Here is a 10,190-nt window from a genome sequence, read left to right on the forward strand (position 1 = left end):
AATACATAATGTGCAGGACACTATTAAAATGTATTTTCATGTTATTGCATGCATATTATTTATATATTTATATATTTTTCTATTTCAGAAACATAAACTATTTCATTTCTATATCATTTATACATAAAATATTTCATAATGTTTTAGCAATAGTATTATTCTAACACATTTCAACTACAACATAAGATAATCAAACATCACCCGCCCCAAAAATAAATAAAAAATTGGCTGATTTTTCCTCTCTGTAGTAAAGTTAACTCATTCACTGCAAGACATTTTTCAGACCCTCTTTTACCCTAATTTTTGATAAAATTTGAAAAAAATATAAACGCGTTTCTGGGATTGAATGGCTGGACTATGAAAAGACAAGTAAATTTGTCAATGGCAGTGAGGACAAAGCAATGTAAAAGAGCCAAATGTTCTGCTTGTAATTCATAACTTTATTGTTGTAAGTAAGGAACCTAAAAAAAACGTATTTTATTCATTAGCTGGTCATCAGAATTTAATCCGGCCAAATATTTGAATCTGCCTTTTGAAAAAAATAAAATTAAAAAAAAATCCATAATGTGAAAACATAGACCAGTGCTTCTGATCCTATTGTGGCCAGCACAGAAGGACTTGCTGGTCCTGACCACATTAGTGCATGAATTAGGTGCTCGTAGTGACACACACACCTGTTAAGATGCTTCAGTTTCTTTGGTGGCAAAAGCTTCCAATTCCGAATCTATATTAAAAAAAAGACAAACAGGTATGGTTAATACCTCAAAATGTTATGTCACTAATCTCTCAACAATCAACACAAAAGTTATTGGCTTGCAAATGAGTGGTGACTTTGAGTGATGTAAGACAAACGGTCACAAACAAACTGTGACAATTGTCCGCAATTACTAGCAATTACAGTGAACAATGCCAAATATGCTGGAAAACAAGTTGCTCTGCACAACAGGGAGAAAACTGAGGCATGCCGTCTTCTAGTTTCAGGTCCAGCGAGCTCTGTGCGTGTGTGTGTTTGTGTGTCTGGGTTGTGCAGACAGAGCGCGAGGGAGCGTTTAGGTCAGAGTTACAGCTCAGGTCCCGATCGGCCATTATCTCCTCAGCTGTTGGCCCACTCACAGCTTTAACCAACATGGCTCCTCTCGACTCTACTGGTATTTTTCCAGCGCGACCAACACTAACAAAAGCCCTGTCGAGCGTCTGCGCAAAACATTGTGGGCCGCGACCTCGTCTGCCCTGCTTAATACAGTCTCAAGCATACATGCGCAAAAGCAAGGCGATGTAGTGTAGTACTGTTTACTGGTATGAACCAGCTGATGGGTGCCCCTTTGCCGACAGAGGGTGTTATAATCGCCTTCGATCTAAATCGAAACTGCACAACTAGCCCCTCTTCAAATTACTTTTACACTGCACCGCACTGGAAAACAAACGCATAAAACCACTACCGGTCACACGCAAAACCATTCGGAAGCTTCCGTAAAGGCCGGCAGGACTGTTTGCACGAACGCCGAGCAATCTGCGTCGTTAAGTTAGCATGGCGGCTAACGCTAACAGTAGCTACAAGCTACGACGAAGCGGATAATACACTTGCGGTCGTGTTAAAAACACAAATGTTAATGCAACGCGCTGCCAGTTGTTTTTACTCACCAAACTGTAATTCAAAATAGCTTTGTGGAGTATACAAGAATAGTATCGATTGAATAAAAAACGCTTTCGAAGCTAAGGTTAACCAATGACTATAACTAGTAAACGCTAGCCATATTACCAATAAATACGAATGGTATCTGGCCAACAGTTTTAGAAATACAAGTCCAAAAATGCATGTACTATTTTATTTGCAAAATGCTTACAAACGGTCCGCTCGCCTTAACCAACGAGTTGGCTCAGCTCGACCAACTAAAAGAACAGCGACGGCGGCTGAACTTATCTCCGCCAGTCTCTACTGTGTCGATGACGCCCGGTAAGGTTACAATAGCACGGCAATGAAGGGGCGTCAAAAGAAAAAACAGTGGAGAAAAAAAGGCTCACCTCATTGAAGAATAAAGTGCAACAGAGTGAAAAAGGAAAGCCGACTGTAAGGCTAAAAAGAATTCCTTGAACGCGTTTGCAGCATCTACGAAGGGAGGCATTCGTCCTGCATGATCGCCATTTTCTTCTTAACTCGCTGTTGCTGCTGGCTAACCTTTAGCATTTATCAGTTAGCTCCAGATCTGCTGCTTTCGCTGCTGTGCGCGTGCACGTCTGCGCGGGCACCCCGGAGGGAGGGCGGATGGGGGCGGCGGCCTCGCCTGAACGCTTATGTGACTGGGGGAGGGTTCTCTCCATTTCCTCTGACTGAACACAACCACACACGACCTGAAGAGCTGAGATATTGAAAAGTGAAACGTATTCCAGCTATTTTTAAATTGTTGGGGTTGAATGCAGGCAGCGGGACTCTTCTTTTTTTGGTTGATTTTTGTGTGTATTTTTCCTATTTTCAAAAAAATAAAAAATAAATGACTTGGGCAGTTATGTGACCAACAAAATGAGAATAACATTATTCCAAACAAGTTTTGCTTTTGGTCTTCTTTTTGCTTTATTTCTCCTGATACCAAACCATCTTGGATAGAAGTTAGTATCAAAAAGCAACTGAAGGAAACACGAAAAGCAGTCAAAGAGAAAAAGAAAATAAAAATAAAATCTGAGGTGGATGGAAGGAGGTAAGGAAGAAAAGCAGGAGTGAAAAAGAAAGGGGGTAAAAATATACATGAATTTAAAAAAACACGTTTGACAAAAGGAAGGAGGGATGAAGGAAGGCAGAAGTAGGTTTCAGTGAAGAATGGAAGAAAGGAAGGAGGTTAGGAATTCCTTCCTGACCTCCTTCCCTGGGAAAACAATTCAAGTGTATACTTTCTTTTGGCCCACAAATGACTGGAATGAACTTATAAAGTACTCTTAAACGAAATTAAGACTTAATCCATATTCTAAACAATTTAATTTTACTATCGGACAGCACGGTGCTTTAATGGTTAGCATGTCTGCTTCACAGTTGCCAAATTCGAGCGACCCTCTTGCGTGCATGTGCGTGATCGTGGATTTTCTGCAGACACTGACACGCACGTTGCAGGCTGAAATAAAAGAAGACTCTAGACCGAGAATGTGAGTGTGAAGGGTTTCGTTTATAGGTGCCCTATGATTGGCTGCCAACTAGTCCAGGGTCTACCCCACCTCTCGGCCAAAGTCAGCTGGGATAGATTCCAGCTTTCCCGTGACCCTAATGAGGACAAGTGCTATAGAAATGCATGCACGATTATTTAGAAAAGAAAATGGATGGATACATTTAACTATTCAATATTTTATTCGTGAAATCAACACCTAAACTAGTGCGCTGTCTGCATTCAATTGAGTATGCTGACATCAGGCTTTGCCAGCCCTAAAAAGAGTGGAAATATGTGAAAAAGATGTTTTGTGGGTGTTAGCAGCACTGCATGGTTGTGGGTGGCTGTTTTGAACATTAACCTGTCAGAGGTAAAAACCTTACTGATTTACCACCATGAACTGTGTTTACTTTACAATCGGATTAGATTATAGAGCTTGTAAACAGTACAAAAAATGGGGATGTTTCCAAATCATATTTCATAAAATACAGTACAGTTTTCCCTGCTGTTTGTTTTGGTTATCAAGTTGTAGTGTCATGGAAGAAGAATTACCGGTAATAGTCATTTAAAGGTGTTTTGTGGTAATCATTTCCATGCATTGGAATTAGTTGCTCCTTGGTTGTGCTGCAGAAGTTCAAATTCCACACTGCCAGTCAGTCGGGGTGATAACACGCAAACTAAAAGGCGGCTACAGTGTTTATGAAATGTGGATGGAAGAATCCATTCCATTAGGTTGTTAAAGGCATTTACTTGAGCCCCAATTATGTATTAAACAGGGCACTGTATTAACTTTTTAAATAGCACTGAATTTTTTTTTCTTACTTTAACCTTTATCAGCATAACCAATGTGAACATAAATCTATACATTCAACAAAAAAAGTGACAAAGGAGTAGGAGTAAAGGAGTAGAAATTGGGATTATGAGGAAAAAACGTGAAATCACAGAAGAATCTTGCAAGTTTACCACAATTTCATTTTTTTTTTTCAGTTTGGCCCATATACACCTCCATAGAAAGCACAATATACAGTTCATTGGAACTTCCAACAGGTTGGAGGTTGTAAGGGCTGAGGGAGTGACAAGACAGCAGATGGTCCGGGGGCACTTTGACATGCGTGCAAGCAAATCTACACACTGACATGCTTATTGATAACATCTAGTGAGGAAATTGACTGATGCTTTAATTGAAATTTGTTTTTCAGAAAATTGCTCTTAACGCGCTTTTGAGTCACACCACTAAAAGAAAAGTATCAAATGAAAGTTAAGGCCAAACTACTGTATGACACACGCCTTTTGACTGTATATGACTTAAGAACATGAGGTGAGGAGGATAAACGTAGCGTACATGAACAGTATAGTCAAAGATTAGGCAGCGACCTTGACGGGCAGCGTGTTGTATGCAGACCCAGCGTGGTTTAATCATTCACACTCATATTTACACACACTGCCATTCATTTCCTGAAAACATACATACACTCCGCACTCAACCTGCTTGTGTATTATAGTTGCAGTCTATGCATCTTCAGAATGACATCGTTATCAGACGATGTCCAAAGGTTCCTGACAGTCGGCAGTGGGAATGCCGGAATGATGTGCGCCGCTTTAGTATCGGCGTGCTTATTGTGTTCACATCTGTGATAGCCAACATGACGGTAAAATTGTTATTAAATCTTACTATAACCTAAACCTAATATAATATAAAAGTTTAAATGTGTTGAATTAAGCGAAATGCAATGGGCTCTCCTCATCATATATGACCCTCCACAATACACAAAAATGACTTCATTTGATCATGTACATCAGTTGCACATGATTAAAATGTGGTAAGCTGATGCAATTTCCCCTGTTCTTGAAAACAATCAAATAATATACGCCAGTTTAACACATTTAAATCATATGAAACTGTTGTGTGTTGGAGTTGGAGAAAATGCAAAGGACTATTTATCAGTGTAGATCAAGGAAATCAATTGTCTCATTTTGCTGTAACATAACGCTTCTGAACTTGTCAGAGGCAAAAGTTACATTCAACACTGAACTTAAAAACCCTCAACCCCTAGAATGTTGTCTCCCACTCACCCCTTCCAGTATGAGGATTTGTTTCTAACCTGTAACATGTCGTAATATCTGGGAAACACACACGTACGCAAGAACAATAATCTGGTGCAGCTGCAGGAGCATGCAAAAGTGGGTGCGCCATTATAGCGGAGGCCAAAGAGGGAAGCATAGATAATTGTAGTGAAATGTGGCGGTATGTAAAAAGAAAGTGAGTTGTGAGGACTGAAAAAGAGAGAGGGAGAGAGATTGTGCGGTGGGGGGAGGGACTGCAGGAGACGCAGACAGAAGAAGGTCAGAAAAGAGATTTGCATGTCAAATAGCTGGTCCGAGTGCACACATTCGACCCTGAGCTTCATACTCGTGTCGTGTGAAAGCACTGCAATAATACTGGGTCTATAAATCTCTTGGCAATGTAACAGATGAATTACAAAATGAATAGAGAAATATGTGGAAATCATTACAAATTACAGATCTAATCCTGTAGTTTCACTGCGTCGGTGATATTGATGCATTTACTGTATTTATTACAGAGCGATTTCTAAATTCTGTATGCCACGTGAAATGAAAACTGATGGTGCAGGTGTGCCTAATGTTGTGGCCTGTGGGCCTATATCTAGTGCAGAGAGGGACTTTAAGACATCAACCTTACAGTACGTCTTCACTGTCACTTTGAGGGGGGGGGGGGGGGGCTCCTAATCCCTCATGTGGTCAACACTTCATCACCACAGCACTTTCATTTTTCCCATTTTCCCCTTGTCAATGGAATTAATTTTTTCATTATTCTCCTCCTTCCTTCTCCACTCATTACATAAATGTGATAATAGCTTAAACAGACACTGGCACACTCACTCTCGCTGACTGAAGTTCTGATTCACTTTCATCTATCTTTATCTCCTTTCCATTTCATCCGCCGTCTAGAATCCCTTCTCAGGCGGCTAATTATAAGTTAAGTGTTGTTAGGTGTTAAGCATTTGACAGTAATAGGTTTAAATGGAAACCCGGCGATCTTAAAAATCCCCTTTGACGCTAGAAATCAGTTCATTAAGAAGGTGCAACATAAGAAAAAAAAAAATACAAATTAAGTTGCCATATATAAAAAAAAAAATCTATTAAAAAAAAACTAACAGCTCTCCAATAGGATGTCATCAAATAAAGTGCCCCGTGATCACATCTGCACAAAACACACAAACACATCATTACATTACATACATCATTTCATTACGCAGATACCGGTGATAAGATTTGCATGCTTTTATTCAAATTGCCTCTCATCTGCATGCATATCACCTATCAAGTGCTGCACTTTCACCTCTATTACCACAGGAGCTCATGCAGAACATTGGTCAAAGAGCGCTGGGATCTCCAGTGTTTTACAATGCGGCACATAAAATCGCACTGAGTGTGTAGCTTAAGAACCAGGCTGTGTTAAAGGCTTGGGACCAAATAAGGAAAATGCATCTTAGGGCCTTTAAAAAGAAACATTTAAAGGTCATAAGATGTTCTGCCGCAGTGTTTTTCTCATTTGAGTGCCGACTGCAGGTTACATTGTGTTACTCAAGACATGATAACTTTGTTTCTGCAAATATGCCATTGCCAAATGAAGTGCACGAGTTATGCGTCACAACTCATCGAACGTTGAAAATGTAAAAAGGATTTCTTAGCCGTGTCACTTTGACACGTCTCGCAAAAAGGCAATGCAAAAAAATGTCAGCACCTGTGTTTAAATCTATCTCTATCCTGTACATTAATTGTCAGCATACCCCCGTGCCTGTGCTGCTTGGGAGTAATACGTGGAATATAATCAGTCCTTTTAAATGTGCTCCAGGTATTGTCATCAAAAATCCACTTTGGAGCGTCTGTGGTCGAAAAATAACACTTTGATAAGTGATAAACTATTTGATTGTTGAGTCCAGGCTTTAGAAAAGGGAGACACAGTTGAGGGAGTGTACTGGCTCGTGATACAATACAGTGTGGCCAACCTCAACCTAAAAGCCATTGTCATGTACCGGACCACCGCTGGCCTTTTGTTGGCCGTGAACAGCCATTGGGACCCCTTGCAGAGCAAGAGAGACGGAGAGAGAGAAGAGGGTGCACTTGAAAGCATGAATGACAAAAGAGGAGCGGGATGATGTGACAGAAAAGAGAGGAAGTGTCAGCAGACAGCAGATGAAAGGAGATGACATTGAACCAAAAAAAAAAAAGCACTTCATCGAGCACAAGTCTCATCAAGCCCATTCGATTCATTAGAACAACACCGCAGATTATCATTCCGGCATTTTAAGCATTTTGCCCCAATTGACCTTGGTTAACTTTCTCTTGAGCATCAACACACTGACCCAACCCCCCTCCAACAACTGTGTGTCTGCTCACAGTGTTCTTGGACATGGGGGAAGGGGTGTGTGCGTGTGCGTGTGTATGTGTGTGTGTTAGGATTGGCCTGGCACGTTGCCAATCTCGCTGTCTCTCATTACCACTGTGTGTGTGTGTGTGTGTGTGTGTGTGTGTGTGTGTGTGTACGCACAGTTGTGGCCTGGCAGTGTGACAGCCGTTACCATGGCAACCTCAGAGCATGATCCAGAGCTTGTGCATCATTTCTACACAGCGGTGCAATGGCATATCCACACGCGCACACACGCGTACAGACACACACACGCACACACACCATTCATTTAGTTGCCACTCACATATCAGTCTCTCTTTAAAAGAGTAGATGGTCCTCAATACAGTATAAGGAATATTAGGCTATAAATATACATGCTTTTTTACACCTCAATTACTAATTTCCCCCTTTTCTCATTGTTTAACTCATCAAATACTGGGTTATTTTATTAAACTGTCCGTTGCTGTCTTTAATCAACTTTTTATCTCTTCACCTCTTGAGTGCTACTAATGTCCTCTCTGTTTCTTCCTCACTTGGTTTTCTGCATGATTCTACACCAGGGATGGGCAATTCAAATTCTCGAGGGGGCCACAATTTTTCACAAGCGCTACATCGGACTATGCACATTCGAACCAGATGTATGACAATAATGCTATTTTAGATATGGACAAAATACGTGCATATGTGCAAAATGCGTGCTCTAGATATCCTGTATTTCATTTTCCATAATACATTTTTCAATACATGTATAAAAGATCCATTATCCTAATCCAACAATCAAGGTTTTGAAGCAAACAAGAAAATAACCACATATTGTGATTTTTTTTCCCTATGCAAAGGGCTCTCTTGCATAAAAAATACCATTCAAGGATGGCAAAAACTGCTGAATAGCAAACCAACATTAAAGTGGAAGTCCACCTCCAAAATGTCTTAACAATAGTATGTTCGATGCAGCCACACCTGTCTAAACACGGTATTCTGATTAATTTGGCATTTGTGGAATATGAATTAAAGCAGCAAAATCCACACGTTTTTAGCCATCTCAGGCAACAGCCATTTTGCCACTCGCTGTCGACTGTCAACGACATCATGGTTGCTCAGGGCTCAGGTAATGACAATCAAGGCTCAGCTTGCGAATGTCACATGACAAAACTCAGAAAAGAGGTGAGCCATAATTGGTCGTTACCTGAGCAACTGTGATGTCATTTTCAGTCGACAGCGAGAGACAAAATGGGCGCCCCCTGAGATGGATAAAAAAGGGTGGATTTTGCTGCTTAAGTCAAGTTTCACAAATATAATGTTAATAAGAATGCCACGTTTAAATTACTGGGGCTGAACTTTTTCTCAAAATGCAATTAAAAAGGCCAAAATACATTTGAAATGACTCCCAAGCACAACTCATGTCTTTTGCCACTTATGTCATTTCAAGATTAAAAACAAATAAATAAATAAAAATAAAACTTCTACTTTTCCTCTGTATGTATCCAGGGTATGAATGCTTTTGGACTATACTGTAAAAATGTGCATGATACAAGTGTGTAAAAGTTTCAATTTCAAGTATGCGAATGTGTTTATTGAGCTGAATATGTGTGTGTTCTTGCAGTCGATGCCTACATAACTTATTTATGAGAGCATAGAATTACACTTTGCCCACACACGGACATACATGCAGGCTGGCAGATAGACAGACGCACCCATCATTGCTAACAACTATTTCAAACTTTCATGTATCACAAACTATGTGATATGTATTACAGTATTTATTTACTGTACTATGGCCAGGATTGAGGTTTTCAAAATGGAGGAAAACCCCATGTTCAAGATGGAACGTGCAAAGCCGTGTTGTGATGAGAAAGGTACGAAAAAGTGGCAGGTGACAAGGTGAATTGCTGTTATCATCATTCCACACGTGAGTGGGCATTGTGGCCAGAAAGAGACATGAGCACACACTACACTTGGCCAATGTGTAAAAGAGGACAAGAAATTAATATTTTGACTCGACTTGTTGTGGCCACAAGCAGAAACATTTATATGACCTTTCAGGCCACTTCCACCAATTTCATGACTATGACAACCCTGCATTATTTTTTATTTTTTTTGCACTCAATTTTCACTATCCGTCATGCTGCCTTGAAATTGACCAAAATGTATTATGCATTTTAAATTCATGCATGATGATTGTGCGTAAAAAAAAAATGATAGCATGCGTCAGGATGTTGACCTTGCTTTTGTTGTGATGACAAGACAACACTCCAATCTACATAATAGCCTAAACGCGCCTCTTATCCGCATCTTAATGACCCTTCAGTCTTCGCCACGGTCACGCTAATTAAACAGAACGCACGCTCGACAACAGAAATGTGACATCTCACTCACAACACAGAAGTGGGGCTGGATGACATCATGTGAATGAGACAAAACCACACAGACATCTGCAGCTTCTACTACCACAAGCTAAATATCGCAGAGGTGATATGAACAATTTAAGATCCCTTTTACCAGGAAGGAATTGCAACTAAATGGAGCACATAATAATCGGGAGAGCAAATTACATATTGATGTTCATTTACTCAGTTTTATATATATTTGTAACTTATTGTACTTAATTACTTCCATAAATCGGTTGT

The 10,190-nt window shown here is 40.1% G+C and overlaps 1 protein-coding gene across 10 annotated transcripts in view; it reads right to left on the reverse strand.

Annotated features, from left to right (window-relative positions):
- Positions 1–2,269, reverse strand: part of LOC147134669 (trinucleotide repeat-containing gene 6A protein-like) — a 32,386-nt gene extending 30,117 nt beyond the window's left edge. For 6 of the 10 annotated variants that reach the window (XM_086055708.1, XM_086055704.1, XM_086055702.1 and 3 more), the window contains exons 1-2: positions 2,023–2,269; positions 675–724 (exon numbers count right to left, since the gene is read on the reverse strand). The gene's annotated coding sequence lies outside the window, so the exon portion shown is untranslated. The remainder of the gene's footprint in view (positions 1–674; positions 725–2,022) is intronic. The other 4 variants (XM_086055701.1, XM_086055700.1, XM_086055707.1 and 1 more) reach the window with 3 other exon arrangements.
- Between the last annotated feature and the right edge of the window lie 7,921 nt (positions 2,270–10,190).

The sequence above is a fragment of the Filicampus tigris genome, chromosome 16 (genome assembly GCF_054856515.1).
Source record: "Filicampus tigris isolate MCC_2025a chromosome 16, RoL_Ftig_1.0, whole genome shotgun sequence".
NCBI lineage: Eukaryota > Metazoa > Chordata > Actinopteri > Syngnathiformes > Syngnathidae > Filicampus > Filicampus tigris.